Source organism: Taudactylus pleione, unplaced genomic scaffold (assembly GCF_031769625.1).
Source record: "Taudactylus pleione unplaced genomic scaffold, aTauple2 ptg000309l, whole genome shotgun sequence".
In the NCBI taxonomy this organism is placed as follows: Eukaryota; Metazoa; Chordata; class Amphibia; order Anura; family Myobatrachidae; genus Taudactylus; species Taudactylus pleione.
The window spans coordinates 11,429,086-11,445,661 of record NW_028284710.1 but is presented as its reverse complement, the minus strand read 5'-3'; the positions used below and the strand labels follow the sequence as shown (position 1 = coordinate 11,445,661).

Below are 16,576 nucleotides of genomic sequence, written 5' to 3'. Positions count from 1 at the left end.
GGGGCACGACCACACCTCCTGTGATTAGGCCATGCCCCCTTCTTCCCCCTGGCCTGGCGCGGCTGTCAGTGCCCCTGCTGATCACATGGGGGTCTGCTGTCACCAGGCATCTTTTTTGCATGTTTTTCTACTTAAAATGCATCTAAGTCACAATGTGATGCAACTAGGATGCCCCAGGACACTGTGCTGATTAATTTGGTATGTAACACTTGTATATGTATATATATATATATATATATGTGCGGCCGAGTCTGTCAATCAGCATGCAAAATGCTATGATGAAGTGGCCGAAGCTATTTTCCACTCCAAGTTCTGTTTACAAACTCAGGGCCGTATTCAATTAGTTTTGCACCGCAGAAAAGTTTCGCCTGCCCAATTTTTCATGACATCATGTGTTTTGGATGCAGAAACTTGTCGTATGCATCCCCGCTATTCGCCGTATTCAATCACAAACCACGCGAATACGGCAATCGCCGAATTCAGAACAGCCGGAAAGTGCTGTCAGAATTGGAGAAATCAGCCTGAACCCCCCAAAAAGATGCACTAACATTGGGGATCAATGTAGATGTCTCCGAATGGAATCGGTATGATATCCCGGCTGCCGCATGGCCGGGAGTTCGAATCTCGGCAGCGGCAGCCCGACAAAACAGCAGAGCCCAGCAGCGTAAGCCCGACAGCGCTGGAAATCCCGATCGTGGTAAGGTAAGTATCTACTAATCTAACCTAACCCCCCTAACCCTACCTAACTCTAACCTCCCCCCGGGGGTGCCTAACCCTCCCTCCCTCTAGCCTAACCCTAAGTCCCCCCCCCGGGTGCCCTAAACCTAACCCTCCCCCCCCACGGCTGTCTACTCGCAGCGCCAGTCTCCCGACATCAGGGAAAGGAGCAGATTCTAGATATAGATGCTGGTCATTTATCCCAAGGCGGGATAAAGCAGTCAGGAAGCCGGCTGCCAGGATTCCGGCAGTTGGCTTCCCGATTGTATACCGTCCGAATAGCCCTAATAAAACTGTTTGGGGTACTTAAGTTGTTTCAATATCTTCTTATTAGTGTCTTTGTACAAGTGGTAAAGAATGGAATTAAGCAGTATTTTTTTGGTGAAAATAAGTAGTCCTGTCAAATTTGGGGTACTTGAAAATGAGTGCTAGCATATTTTAAAGGGGGTAAATTTACTAAAGTTCGATTTTGCTTTTAGTGTGATTTGACATTCGATTTGCATTCGATTTTGCATTTGGATATTTACTAAAGGCCAAATTGAATGTAAAATCGAACTTAAAACCGAATTTTACTCAAATCGCACTCAAAATTGAGCATCGGAAAAACATTGGAACTTTTACATAGACCAACACACAAATCCCTTATTTACTATTATTCGATTTGAAATCGAACACAAAATTGAACTTCAAATCGAATTTCAAATCCCCAAATAAATAGAACTGCTACATGCTTTCGATTTTAGCATGAGCAGGTCGGAATGACATCAGTGAGATGCATGTATGTATCTTACTGTAAAAAGCTTAGAAATAGTTAAATTTAGAAAACAAAAACGATGTGAGGTCCCCCCCTAAAACAGGACCAGCCCCGGACTGTTTATAGCCAGTCCTGGTTGTGTAAGTACAGGGAAAAAATTGCGTAGAGTTCCCCCTGTACTTAGCATAACCAGCACTGGGCTCTGATCCTGTCCTGGTTCTGGAATTACAGGGGAAAATATGCATAGGGTTCCCTGTAATCTCCAGAACCAGCACCGAACCCTTCCTAGCGGGGGTCTGATGCCACAGCCTGAGAGCCCTTTCACCAGGCCCCCCAGGCGCAACATCAGCCTTGACCGCTAGTCAGCCCAGGCCAGGGATCCCTGGGGAGTTGGGGACCCCCTCAATAAAGGGGTCCCCCTCTCCAGGGCACCCCTGGCCTAGGTTGATAGCCTTGGGCTATCCCCGCCACCCCTGAGCGGTGGGTGGCGGGTTGATAGTGTACAGTAGGTGTTGCGTAAAAAAATAAGTGTATAAACATTGTCTTTACAGTAGAACTGCAGGTTCCAGCAAGCCTCCCCCACATGCTGGTACTTGGAGAACCACAAGTACCAGCATTCAGGGCATTAAGGGCACTGGCACTGGCAAGGGCACTGGCACTGGCACCTGCAGTTCACCTGTAAAGAAATGTTTAAATAAACACAATACACAAACTGTGAAAGTAAAGTTTTAATGCATACATACACACACACACACACTCACCTACATTACCTGGACTGGTCCGCTTCTCCCCTTAGGCATCCATGGTCTTGGTAAAACAACAAAATGAATAACACAAACCACAAACTAGGTAACAACCATGATGGTTGTTACCTCCAGAATGAAGAGCTCAGACATGGCTCTACGCTTTGTTATAGCCGTATCTGAGTGTTCATTGGCTGAGAGAGGTCAGCCCCTGCCTCTCTCAGCCAATTAATGGCTCCCTCCATAGAAGTCAATGGAGAGCTGCAGGGTAATTAAAGTTTATTTTGCAGTTCCCACCATTGACTTCAATGGAGGGAGCCATTCATTGACTGAGAGAGGTGGGGGCTGACCTATCTCATCCAATGAACACTCAGATATGGCTCTGCAAAGGCTAGAGCCACGTCTGAGCTCTTTGGGAGGTAACAACCATCGTGGTTGTTACCTATTTCGTGGTTAATGTTTATTCATTTTGTTGTTTTACCATGGATGCCTACGGGGAGAAGCAGATCAGTCCAGGTAATGTAGGTGAGGATGTGTTTTTGGTGTGTGTGTATTGTGTTTATTTAAACATTTCTTTACAGGTGAACTACAGGTACCAGTAGGCCCTTAATGCCCTGCATGCTGGTACTTGTGGCTCTCCAAGTACCTGTATGTGGGGGAGGCTTGCTGAGACCTGCAGTTCTACTGTAAAGACAATGTTTATATACTTCTTTTTTTACACAAAACCTACACTATCAACCCATCTAGGGGTGGTGGGGATATCAGCCTAGACCAGGGGTGGTCTGGTGAGGGGGGTCCCCAACTCCCCAGGGATCCCTGGCGTGGGCTGACTAGCGTTCAGGGCTGATGCTGCGGCTGGGGCCCCAGTGATAAGGGCTCCCCTGGCTGTGGCATCAGACCCCTGCTAGAAAGGGTCCGGTGCTGATTCTGGAGATTACAGGGGAACCCTACACACTTCCCCAGGAATTCCAGAACCAGGACAGGATCAGAGCCCAGTGCTGGTTGTGCTAAGTACAGGGGGAACCCTATGAAATTTTTCTTTCTGTACTTACATAACCAGGACTGGCTATGAAAAGTCCAGGGCTGGTCCTGTATTAGGGTGGGGGGGCAAGTAATTTTTTTTTTACTTTAACTCTTTCTAAGCTTTTTACAGTAAGTTACATGCAGGCATCTCACTGATGTGTGCATGTGTCTGTGTCAAAACGAACTGCTCATGCTGAAAATGAAAGCATGAAGCAGTTCTATTCAGTTGGGGATTTGTAGTTCGTTTTGAAGTGGGATTTGCTGTTCGATTTGTTCATGAACATGAACAGCAAATCACTGTTCCAAACCAAACCAAATTGAATTTGACTTAGAAAATGCTTTTAAAATCTAATTTTATTACATGAGGGATTTGTATTTTTGATTTGATTTGAGGTGAGCTAAATCACACATCAAAACGAAAGTAAAAACAAACTTCGATAAATATGCCCCCAAGTCTCTAAAGTGAAGTTTTAAAAAAATGTGAAAAATGCACATGTTACAAGCACCTGCAATCATAAAAACACCTGACCCATCCTTGCAGACCCCCAAGAAGTCTATTTCGCTATTTTTTATGCTTGTCCCCCCACTTTGTGCTTTTTCATCCCCAAAATTAAAGTACTAATTTGGGGTGATATTAAGTTTTTTCCCTGGATTTTTTTACACAGTTGTCTTTTGGGGGGCTGTCCCAAGGGTTCTAAGTGGTTTCCCCACCTTTGCACCTCAAAATAAAAAATGTGCACTTCTTTTCACCTGCTATTCAGAGGTGAATCTTTTTCACCTATTACATTGTATTGTACTTTCCGCGTCTTTTTGAATACGGCCCTCAGTTGCACACAGATATACAAGTGTCTCAAAAAACGCCTGACACTAGCAGAGTTGCACAGGACCTGATGGCTCACTCACCTCAGGCATATCGAACTACATGGCGTATTGAGGCTAGATGAGCAAGGGCACATCTGTACTGTAGATTACTTAAATATGTTTATACTCTTCTTAACCCTTTGAGTGCTATTGACATAAATGTTCCATCAATACACTATTGTTTCCAGATACGCCGCAAATATAACAAAGACCATATGTATTGACTTATTGACTCCATCTTCGTAGCTACACAATTGTGATCATTAAATTGAATGGGAGGTATCCCTTATTACAATATATAAGTTTTGTAGATTATAAAAAAAAAGTATAAATAAAACCTCATACTTCATGATGTCAACAATAACTGTGCATGATGGTGTCACCAAGGGAAGGAATCCCTTCCTATGCAGGAAATCCTTTCTGATGGTCACTGTATATCTTACCTTCTAACGCATTTCATCCAAGGGTTTCAGATAGGGCTCTACCTATTTAAGAGGTCATTGTTGGATAAGCTCTCTAATGATGGATTTCTGTTGAGAATTAGAAAAGAGGTTGCAATTGGGAAGAATCTTAGATATAGACCATATAGATACATAAAAATATCCACTCAGAGGGATATCACTTGGCTTTGCCGGTGGAGCACTTCTTTGTGCCCTCTTCTGCTGATGATGAGGAAAGGGACTCAATGTCTGAATATACCTTAAAACTGCACCCACATTTAAGAGAGGGGAATACTCTCTTTCAAATGATGTGGCTCCTTAGCAGCTATTGTCTGCTGATCACCAGACACTGGGAGAGATGCACTGTGTCAAGTCTGCTAAAGAGTGGAGAAGTGGGCAAGTGGAGAAGTTGCACATACAGTAGCAACCCGATCAGCTTTGAGGTAGAATTTATTAAGTACATTCTATAAAATGTAAGGTAGTAGTTGAATGGTTCCTATGGGCAACTTCCCCACTTGCCACTTCAACATTTTTAAATAAGCTTGATACATCAACCCAAATTTACAATGCAGGGGTGCAGCTAGAGGAATGTAGGCATGGCAGGTGCCCCAGGTGACAGCGGGAGGGAGATGCCAGTGCAAAAGCCAGAGCTGCAGCTGCTATCACAGCGTGCAGGGTCAGCAGGAAGGGAGTCTATGCTCTACAGCAATAAGCTGCACAGCCCTTGTCTCTGCATGGCCCTGTCTCCTCCCCACTGACAACAGCATCCTCAATGCTTTATGCATCCTGCTTCTTAAATGCTGTATAGCTGCAACATATATCTTCAACAGATAAGTTAGGGTATTGGGGAGAGATAGAGGTGAGTATATACATTATGGTACATAATAGTAAGAATAAAGGGTTATTGCTTTAATGGGATTTATTAACCACTTAACTGCATGCACCCTGGAGTGCCATTCGCACAGCATTCTGGTGCACAATATTGGGAGTGATGTCAGCAGTCACAGTCCACCACATCACTCCCAGGAGGCCTGAGGATGAGGAGGAAATCTGTTCTGCACATGTGCAGAGCAGATTAGGGATGGCCATCGGTGGGGTGGCCATCGATGGGCCCATCAGTGATTATTATCGATGGTATTCAAACCATCTATGGTTTGCACCCCCATGATGGTCACCACGGGCTGCAGGCCAATCAAAAATAGGGGTACTTAGCAGCCGTCGGGGGGCAGGGCTAAACTTCATCCTGCCACTAAAAAAAAAACATTGGCTCCTGCTTATCCAGATGGCAAAAGTAGTTGACATTGGTCAGCAACCATCAATGTTTTGGAGACATCGATGTTCAATGGCCATCCCTAGAACAGATTTCCTCCATTACACAAGGGGGATCCAAAGATGCAGCACTAATGCATGATATGCAACGTGGTCAGGTAATGCACTTCTGGCTGCGGTCGCATCTCATACATTAGTGCCAGGCAAGTGGTTAAGATAAAGGTTTTTTTATGAAACTAAGAAAGATAAGTAAGGGGTGAATGTTCATAAATAGAATTATTTATGATGTTGGAGCAAATTAATAATGGAGATTATGTAGGTAATTATTGTAAATTACATTGAATGGGGTTATGATTATGCTAAATTAGTTAATCCTTTTTGAGGAAGGGTTAATTATTGCTGAGGAAATTAAATTGTAAAACAATAGTGGCATCTTCTCAGAATAGCCTTTCTGGAAATCTACTGCTTAATCTTGACACGCACAAGGCCTTTGATACGGTCCTTTGGTTGCATGACTTTGGTGTACTCATCTTTATAAAATATGATCCCTTTGTTCTCAATTTGATCAAATATTTTTATTCTTGTCCCTTCAGCTCTTTGTTGGATAATGGTATTAAAGGACAAATAATAGCTATGTTTAGAGGTACTCCGATTTTATTTAACATTATTATTGACCCTCTCTTTCATATCCTTTAGGATTGCTATTTTTTTAAGGTTAATGTGTAACTCAACTTTCCGCATTCGCTGATGATGTTCTACTATATATTTCCAATCCCTCTTCTTCTCTCTAGTCAATCCTGGGGAAACTTGCAGTGTTTGGGGCAATTTCTGGTTCAATGTAAAGTTCACAGCTATTTATCTCCATCCCATTATATGGCGTTCCTCTTGGGTAGTTACAATGGACCAGGAATCAATTTACCTATTTAGGAGTTCAGATTCTTAAAAATCTGGCCCAGCTATACGCTTGTAATGTAGATCCTGCAATCCACACCCTGGAACAGTAGCTTACTAGATGCGATAACCTTCTCCTTTCTTATATTGGTAAGGCCAACCTGCTCAAAATTGTCTGTCCATTCGTCCCTTGTACCTCCTGCAATCACTCCCCATACTTTTATCCAAATGAGATGAAAAACATTAACTTTCTTTTTATAAGATTTATCTGGAATGGGCAAGAAGCACGTATAGGCCTGTGTAAACTACAGCAATCCCGCTCTAATGGTGGTATTAGTTTATAAAGGCATTATACATAATTATGCTATCTCCAGGGCTAGTTACATAATCAGGAAATTTTTGCTAATATAAAGCTTGAACAGTATTTTCTTTCCAGTTTTTGAGCATCCTATCCCTTTCCTATTTGGCAGGTGGGCGGAGTGTCCATACTGTATCCTCTGCTACATACCACAGCTAAATGACCACTTACTCTGTCTGAAGCCTGTGAGCAATTTGTTATGTTAAGAGCCTATCCTATGCCTTTTCTACAAGTGCATGCACTATGCCCATGCTGTTGCTGCACAGTTCTTGGCAAAATCTGCTTGATCGGCATAACTCGCTTGATTGGCTAGTCCCTTTGCCTGATTGGAAGCATTATCTGTTCATTATGCATTTCCATGGGAGGTAGTCGATTACAGTTGTTGACTCCGGCATACAGTCCTGGACGTCGCTCTTCCCACAACAGTCAATTGATAATATGCTTACATGGAAACTTACATGGAAATGTTTTTAAATATTTACCATAATACTTCCCTTTCTCCACTTAAGTGTCATAGGATGGGATTATTGCAAAATGATAACAGCTTACTCTGCCATGAAGCAGGCACTGATTTGTTTCATTGTCAGTGGGTTTGCTCACTTGTCCGTTGTTTTTGGCTGTAGGTTAAGGAATTTCCTGAGGACGCTTTACTCAACAATGTACCCTGTATGCCTGTGTGGGCTATTTTGTGTATACTATCCCCACTCCAGAGAGTAATCAGAGGTTGTAAAAGCTTGCTTCTTGCAATTACTACAGCAGTGAGTAAAATGATTCTTCAACTTTTATTGCAAAGCTCTGTACCTGCTCTTTCACTATTTAAAAAAAAATGTTTTATATGGAGTGGGTGGAGATCGCATTAGAGAGGGAGAGGAAAGTAGCCCTTTTTTATTTTTAATGAATATTTTATTTAATCTCTGGAATATAAAATTACATACAAAAATCACACAAGTAAATATCTTCAGAAATGCCATGTTAGATAATCTTCTTACAGTTTAGTATATCTATGATTGTCTTTCTAAACAATGGGGGTGATTCAGCAGGGATCGCAACTGCAAAGCTACACGCAGTCAACTTTGCAATTCCGTCCTTGCTATTATGCAAAAGCAGCAGGAGGTGTATGACATCCCCTGCTGCATTTGTGATTTCAGCACTGCGACGGAGGTCGCAGGCTGGGACCACCATCGCGACCATCAATGGTCGATGTTTGTGATGGTGGACTGCACTGGGCCAGCAGCCAGCTTAGTAAGCCTCAGTTTACTAATGGGGGAGAGGGTTGTTTCCAACATTTGGATAGAGAGCATCTAGCAGCTTGACGTACATAAAAAAATAATTTATTTGCAAAATTACTAAACCCTGGAACCGGGAACCCTAATAGATCCATCCATAGACTCATGGGTACTTACATTTGTAAAATTTTACTTAAGAGATTCCCAATATTAGCCCAGTTAGGGACTCCCTTTTGACAGGTCCACCAAATGTGTACAAAGTCACCTGTCTGACCACATCCTCGCCAACAGAGTGGACAGGAAGAGGGAAAAATCTTATGAAGCATGGTTGGTACCAGATACCATCTAGAATATATTTTAGAAGAGTTGTCTTAAATCGAGGTTGACATAGATGACTGCCACATTTTTTTTAATAATACTCCATGTGTTTTTTCCTCTGGGCACCCCCAAATCCTCTTTTTAACTATGTTCATATTCATACCTTAATATTTAAGAACAGAATCTGAACCATAAGATTGGAGAGTATTATATAAGATTGAATAAATACCCTTTCTTATAGGGGAAGAATAACAATTGTCTAAAATATAAAACTCTAGATAAAGAGTGTAGATAGGATCTAATCTGTAAATACTCATAAAATATAGACCTAGGTATATGATATTTGTGTATCAGAGACTCTAAAGAACACCATGAGTCACCTTCAATAAAATCACAGATAAAACGAGGATGGTCAGGCAGATAATGGAGAATGGAGGGGTGAGGAACCTAGGGGGAATGCTGGGTTGTCCCAAACTGGAGTGAGTGGATATGGAGAAGTAGAGAGTTCAAAACTTCTAGTAGTGGCCCTTTTCTTTGATACCTGGGAGAGTTACATAGATTCCTTTAAGGCCATATGAAAAAATCGGCTCATGAGTTGCCTTCATAAGACAACCTGGTTTGAAATGTGAATTATTGCTGGAGACCCCCAAATTAGACTTTCTTCTTTTTTTTCCTGAACCCATCCTCGGTCTTCGATAGGTGGGGAGCTCCCGAGGTCAGACACAGTAGTTCTGTGCCTTGAATTCATTTTTGTCACACACTGCCTGTAATGAACATTTTATTTATTCATATTATATTTGTTCTTTATTGGCTTCTACTAAGCTGATTTGTCACAATGCTTAATTGTGTTTAAATTACTTATTTTCATCTCCTTTACTGCATGTGTTTGTATTTTTTATTCCCATTATACTGTTTAATTTTTTATGGTTTTGTTTTCTTCCAATGCCTTAATAAAGAGCTATAAAAAATAAAATGATCTCTGTAGTGTATGGCGGTCACACTTCTCTGTATTACTGTATATGGCTGTCATTGATTCTTTATATATTGTATGGTGGACATTTATGCTCTTGGTATTATATGGTGGTCACATTCCTCTGTATTATATGGTGGTCAGTGATTCTCTCTGTGTTATATAGCAGTCATTGTGATGTTGCCTGTAATGTATGGTGGTCACTGTGATGATCTCTGCATTATACTGTGGTCACTGCAATGCTCTATGTATTGTATGGTGGTCACTGCGATGTTCCCTATATTATATGGTGGTCACTGTGATGTTATTTTTATTATATGGTGGTCACTGCGATGTTCTCTGTATTATATATGGTGGTCACTGTGATGTTCTTTGAATTATATGGCTTTCACTTTGATATTCTCTGCATTATGTAGCTGTCACTACAATGTTTTTTGCATTATATGGCGGTTACTGTGATGCTCTATGTATTGTATAACGGTCACACTTCTCTGTATTATTGCATATGGCTGTCATTAATTCTTTATATTTTGTTTGGTGGACACTTATGCTCTTGGTATTATATGGCAGTTACTGTATATTCCTCTGTATTATATGGCAGTCAGTGATACTCTCTGTTATATAGCAGTCATTTTGATATTTTCTGCATTATGCAGCTGTCAATACAATGTTATTTGCATATGTGGCGGTCAATGTGATGGTCTATGTATTGTATGGTAGTCACTGTGATGCTTTCTGTCTTATATGGTGGTCACTGTGATGTTCTCTGATTATATGATGGTCAATGTGATGTTCTTTGCATTATATGGCTGTCATTTTTATATTCTCTGCATTATGTAGCTGTCACTACAATGTTCTTTGCATTATATGGTTGTCACTGTGATGTATTGTTAGGTGGGGGGTAAAATTGGGCACCCATTGTCCCTGTGGGTGAGAGTGGGGGCTCTGCCACAGGGATCCATTATCACTATGAGGATGGGGTTGTTATTGCTGGGGATCTTTTGACACTGGTGGGCTACTTTTGATAGGGATGGGATGTTAACTTACATAGGGGCCTATGGACAGAGGGGTTGGGGGACATGCAAAAATATATATTTAAAAAATAAAACTTTTTAAACTTAATTAAATTAAAACGAAAAATGAAAATTTCTGTGTGGTTTTGAAAAAAAAAAATTGTCAGCTAAGTGGTTAAACAGGTGGAGGGTAATCTATAGCCGACATATGCCTCATTTTGTGTCAAAGATTAAAGAAGTACTCTCATTTAATGAAGTACAGTAGCTTTTCTAGTATACAAAAGGTAGGCATTGTTGTGCTTCAATATTATTCCTACACATAGTAAGCTTTAAAAATGTACATCAATATAACAAAAAAAAAGTATCATGTTTAAGACAAGATCCCACACATAGAATCCTGCTGGTTATAGTTTTGGAAAGGTAGATTAATGAAAAAGTGTTTATTTGTGGTGTTTATATTAAAAAAACAATCATATTAGCTTTTCATTCACTTTTTTGATATTTCAGTAAAAAAAAAACTATTTTAGCAAGCGCACATTGTCAGATGCAGGAGGCGGCCAGAGGCTGCAAGAGAGGGAGCTTAAGATTCCACTCTTGCAATATTGTCTCCATAGGATTAAAGTGGTTTATGCCTTGTGAGGATGGTGTAAACTTATGGAGTCAATCTCTGAAAAGCATTGCTTTTCAGAGTTGGGTATGCAGACTGCAGTCTGCAGTGCTAATTATGTGAATTTCCATGCATTAGGCTTAGTACATAGCAAAAATTCATAAAAATTATTCAGAGACTGCACTTTCTACATACTTTTATGGAAAAGGAATGCTAAATAGGTCCCTTAATGTCTCTACAAATTTCAAGATTTTTTAACCATAGTCATCCAGTTAATTGATTTCTAGAAAGGATATCAATTTAGCATCTAATATATCAATATTCACCAATTTAAATAGATCAATGGAGGAAATCCTCCTAATAATATGACATTGGAAATAGCAATTTTTAGGTAGCTCAATTCTCCAATTATTAAGCTCATCAAATGGTCAAACTGGTTTCACGTAAAATACTAATAATGAACATTACTATTAAATACTATAGTACTGAATAATATTTGTTTGACTCTAGATACAGTCAGGTCCATAAATATTGGGACATTGACAGAATTTTCATATTTTGGCCTCTATTCACCACCACAATGGCTTTAAAATGAAACAAACAAGATGTGCTTTAACTGCAGACTTTCAGATTTAATTTGAGGGTAATTACATCCAAATCAGGTGAACGGTGTAGGAATTACAGCGGTTTCTATATGTGCCTCCCACTTTTTAAGTGGCCAAAAGTAATGGGACAAACTAAACAATCCTAAATCTAACTTTCACTTTTTAATACTTTGTTGCAAATCCTTTGCAGGCAATTACAGCCTGAAGTCTGGAATGCATAGACATCACCAGATGCTGGGTTTCATCCCTGGTGATGCTCTGACAGGCCTCTACTGCAAATGTCTTCAGTTCCTGCTTGTTCTTGGAGCATTTTCCCTTCAGTTTTGTCTTCATCAAGTGAAATGCATGCTCAATTGGATTCAGGTCAGGGGATTGACTTGGCCATTGCATAACATTCCACTTTTTAGCCTTAAAAAACTCTTTGGTTGCTTTTGCAGTATGCTTTGGGTCATTGTCCATCTGCACTGTGAAGCACCGTCCAATGAGTTCTGAAGCATTTGACTGAATATGAGCATATAATATAGCCCGAAACACTTCAGAATTCATTCTGCTGCTTTTGTCAGCAGTCACATCATCAATAAATACAAGTGAACCAGTTCCATTGGCAGCCATACATGCCCACGCCATGACACTACCACCACCATGCTTCACTGATGAGGTGGTATGTTTTGGATCATGAGCAGTTCCTTTCCTTCTCCATACTCTTCTCTTCCCATCACTCTGGTACAAGTTGATCTTTGTCTCATCTTGTCTCATAGGATGTTGTTCCAGAACTGTAATGGCTTTTTTAGATGTTGTTTGGCAAACTCTAATCTGGTCTTCCTGTTTTTGTGGCTCACCAATGGTTTACATCTTGTGGTGAACCCTCTATATTCACTCTTGTGAAGTCTTCTCTTGATTGTTGACTTTGACACATATACACCTACCTCCTGGAGAGTGATCTTGATTTGGCCAACTGTTGTGAAGGGGTTTTTCTTCACCAGGGAAATAATTCTTCTGTCATCCACCACAGTTGTTTTCCGTGGTCTTCCGGGTCTTTTAGTGTTGCTGAGCTCTCCGATGCGTTCTTTCTTTTTAAGAATGTTCCAAACAGTTGATTTGGCCACACCTAATGTTTTTACTATCTCTCTGATGGGTTTGTTTTGATTTTTCAGCCTACTGATGGATTGCTTCACTGATAGTGACAGCTCTTTGGATCTCATATTGAGAATCGACAGCAACTGATTCCAAACGCAAATGTCACACCTAGAATCAACTCCAGACCTTTTACCTGCTTAATTGATAATGAAATAACGAGGGAATAGCCCACACCTGTCCATGAAATAGCTTTTGAGTTGATAGTCCCATTACTTTTGGCCCCTTAAAAAGTGGGAGGCACATATAGAAACCATTGTAATTCCTACACCGTTCACCTGATTTGGATGTAATTACCCTCAAATTAAATCTGAAAGTCTGCAGTTAAAGCACATCTTGTTTGTTTCATTTCAAAGCCATTGTGGTGGTGAATAGAGGCCAAAATATGAAAATTCTGTCAATGTCCCAATATTTATGCACCTGACTGTATAATTAAGAGACTTATAAACATCTATATGTGCTCTCAACTTGGCTCTTAATTTGCAGAGCACTATGTTCCTGAGATCAGTTTTTTTTTTTTAACACAAAAAGGTTATTAGTGCCACCACCAATAATGTAAATCTGTGTATTATGCACTGAAAACAAATATATTAATTGATAAAGATTTTATTATCTATTTTCTTCCAATAAAAATATGGAATATTGCCTGGATTAGTATAGCAATTTCCCCCATATAAATAACCAACGATAGTACAGATGATATTGTTGATATCCTAAAATATATCACCCAAAATACCAGAATTACCAGAATCAATATTATGTGGATAGAAATAGATTATATTAAAGTAATTACTAATAGTATATGTAATACCCTTGAATATTCCTTTCACAATTAATAATTAAAATAGTTCATAGCCCCCCCGCCTCTTTCACCCCCAAATAAAGCAAGCTACAATGTACATACAGTCAGGTGCATAAATATTGGGACATTGACAGAATTTTCAGATTTTGGCCTCTATTCACCACCACAATGGTTTTGAAATGAAACAAACAAGATGTGCTTTAACTGCAGACTTTCAGATTTAATTTGAGGGTAATTACATCCAAATCAGGTGAACGGTGTAGGAATTACAACGGTTTCAATATGTGCCTCCCACTTTTTAAGGGGCCAAAAGTAATGGGACTATCAACTCAAAAGCTATTTCATGGACAGGTGTGGGCTATTCCCTCGTTATTTCATTATCAATTAAGCAGATAAAAGGTCTGGAGTTGATTCTAGGTGTGACATTTGCATTTGGAATCAGATGATGTCGACTCTCAATATGAGATCCAAAGAGCTGTCACTATCAGTGAAGCAAGCCATCATTAGGCTGAAAAATCAAAACAAACCCATCTGAGAGATGGCAAAAACATTAGGTGTGGCCAAATCAACTGTTTGGAACATTCTTAAAAAGTAAGAACGCACCTGAGAGCTCAGCAACAACAAAAGACCCGGAAGACCACAGAAAACAACTGTGGTGGATGACAGAAGAATTATTTCCCTGGTGAAGAAAAACCTCTTCACAACAGTTGGCCAAATCAAGAACACTCTCCAGGAGGTAGATGTATATGTGTCAAAGTCAACAATCAAGAGAAGACTTCACAAGAGTGAATATAGAGGGTTCACCACAAGATGTAAACCATTGGTGAGCCACAAAAACAGGAAGACCAGATTAGAGTTTGCCAAACAACATCTAAAAAAGCCATTACAGTTCTGGAACAACATCCTATGAGACAAGATGAGACAAAGATCAACTTGTACCAGAGTGATGGGAAGAGAAGAGTACGGAGAAGGAAAGGAACTGCTCATGATCCAAAACATACCACCTCATCAGTGAAGCATAGTGGTGGTAGTGTCATGGCGTAGGCATGTATGGCTGCCCATGGAACTGGTTCCCTTGTATTTATTGATGATGTGACTGCTGACAAAAGCAGCAGAATGAATTCTGAAGTGTTTCGGGCAATATTATATGCTCATATTCAGTCAAATGCTTCAGAACTCATTGGACGGCGCTTCACAGTGCAGAATGACAATGACCCGAAGCATACTGCAAAAGCAACCAAAGAGTTTTTTAAGGCTAAAAAGTGGAATGTTATGCAATGGCCAAGTCAATCCCCTGACCTGAATCCGATTGAGTATGCATTTCACTTGATGAAGACAAAACTGAAGGGAAAATGCCCCAAAAACAAGCAGGAACTAAAGACATTTGCAATAGAGGCCTGTCAGAGCATCACCAGGGATGAAACCCAGCGTCTGGTGATGTCTATGCGTTCCAGAGTTCAGGCTGTAATTGCCTGCAAAGGATTTGCAACAAAGTATTAAAAAGTGAAAGTTAGATTTAGGATTGTTTAGTTTGTCCCATTACTTTTGACCCCTTAAAAAGTGGGAGGCACATATAGAAACCGTTGTAATTCCTACACTGTTCACCTGATTTGGATGTAATTACCCTCAAATTAAATCTGAAAGTCTGCAGTTAAAGCACATCTTGTTTGTTTCATTTCAAAGTCATTGTGGTGGTGAATAGAGGCCAAAATATAAAAATTCTGTCAATGTCCCAATATTTATGGACCTGACTGTATTGTCATAATGTGTTGCTATCCCAATATTAATAATATGATGATACAGGGGAGTAATAATTCTTAGGATTAGAAATTCATAATACTAGAAAATGCATATTAAAGTTATTGTTTTTAGTCAAAGAAATAACATAATGAATCTTGTTAATTTAAAAGTATTAAACATCCAAAGATAAACAACGACTGCTGTGTCATATATGGATTATAAATTCCTAAATTGATTTTAATAGTCTAATATATTATAAATATAAGTTGAGGTATATTATCTTAACAAATGTTCCTCCTCCTATTCTTCCTCCGAATCCTATGGTCAATGATAATTGTATTCACAGAAACACTGAGTAACAATGCCCTCGTTTAGGGCTTTTGGACCTAAACTGTCCATAAAAAAGAAAATTTTTGTCTCATATTTGAGGAGTTCACTATCCAGATTCCCTCCTCAAAAAGCACTTTCAATTATTATAAACAAATTACACTATATTTTTTATGTACACATTTTTGATAATACTGAGGAAATTACAAGGAAAAGAAGTTCCTGAGATAAAAGAGCTCATATAAGCTGTTTATTTACACAAGTTTGGTACGCATATAACATTTAGCAGATGCTATATTGGAATACTCTTATTAACCTTTGCACATAGATCGATCTATCTATCTATCTATCTATCTATCTATCATCCAAGCCACTTTGACAAAAATTTCCTTTTATATGTTTAAATAAATAATCTATTAGTAAAAATGTATTTAATACATTGAACTGATTTCTTTTTTTTTACAGGTTAACAGCAATTTCAATGTGTAAAAAAATCTGATAATTGTTTTATTATTATTGTTCTTTTCATTAGATATGTTTACAATCTGCAAAAAAAAGTATAAATGTTTTCTTGTTTTTTTACTTGTATGTCAATTTTTCTACTGACTTTTTATGGTTGTTGTGAGTCTTTTCAAAATTTTGCAGGTTCAATATTACCTATGTGATGTTGATTATAAAAGAAATATGTAATATTTTGCAATGTACAATGGGTTGTAGAGAGAAAGCAATACTCTTCCTGTACCAGGTTATCTTTTATCTGACTGCCACCTTGCAAAAG

The 16,576-nt window shown here is 39.4% G+C and overlaps 1 protein-coding gene across 1 annotated transcript in view; it reads left to right on the top strand.

The window, feature by feature from the left end:
* The window catches only part of ADCY2 (adenylate cyclase 2), a 1,382,785-nt gene that overhangs the window by 1,168,982 nt on the left and 197,227 nt on the right, over window positions 1–16,576 (top strand). The window lies entirely within an intron of this gene.